The following is a 631-nucleotide window of genomic DNA, read 5'->3' on the forward strand; positions in this document are numbered from 1 at the left end:
TCATTGTGGTCCTTGAATTATTCAGTATTTTTGCAAATTAACTTTTTCCTTAATAGTTTTTATAGGAAGACATGGGTACTCAGTTGTTGTATGTTCCAAAATTTATTTTTGTTTTTAAACTTGAAGGATTAGGAATAAAATCATCGAATCACATTTTTAAAAGGACTTTTAAAGATATTGCTCCAATGTTCTCTGGTATTTAATGCTACATTTAAAAAAAATCTGAAATTAGCCTGATTTATTTCATAACAAAAGGAAATTTAATATCTGTAACTGATGTGCCAGAGGATTGTTAACTTAATTTTTATTTTTTAAAAGATAGTACTAGTTTTGGCAGGACATGTACTAAAATTGAAATGATCTAGAGAAGATCAGTTTGGCTTTTGCACAGGATGACACACAAATTCATGAAACATTTTATATCTCTAAATGAAAAAAAAAATAACATTTTAAAATGCTTACCTGTGTCATGTAATCTGATTTATAGGTGGAAATACTGAGACAAATTAAGGAAATGTTTCAATGCCACAAAAGAAATAAGTGACTCAGTGTTTCTGAAATAGTGTCAAGGATCACAGAAAGATTGGTTCTCTAAGGTTAGGGATAGTCAGCTTAGGTTTTCTTTTTATAT

At 28.5% G+C, this 631-nt stretch overlaps 1 non-coding gene across 1 annotated transcript; it reads left to right on the forward strand.

The window, feature by feature from the left end:
* Positions 1–321: 321 nt before the first annotated feature.
* Positions 322–427, forward strand: LOC113192040 (U6 spliceosomal RNA). The gene has a single exon (XR_003301968.2). It is a non-coding gene; the product is annotated as a U6 spliceosomal RNA (small nuclear RNA).
* The last annotated feature ends 204 nt before the right edge of the window (positions 428–631 follow it).

Source organism: Urocitellus parryii, chromosome 10 (assembly GCF_045843805.1).
Source record: "Urocitellus parryii isolate mUroPar1 chromosome 10, mUroPar1.hap1, whole genome shotgun sequence".
NCBI classification, from domain to species: Eukaryota; Metazoa; Chordata; class Mammalia; order Rodentia; family Sciuridae; genus Urocitellus; species Urocitellus parryii.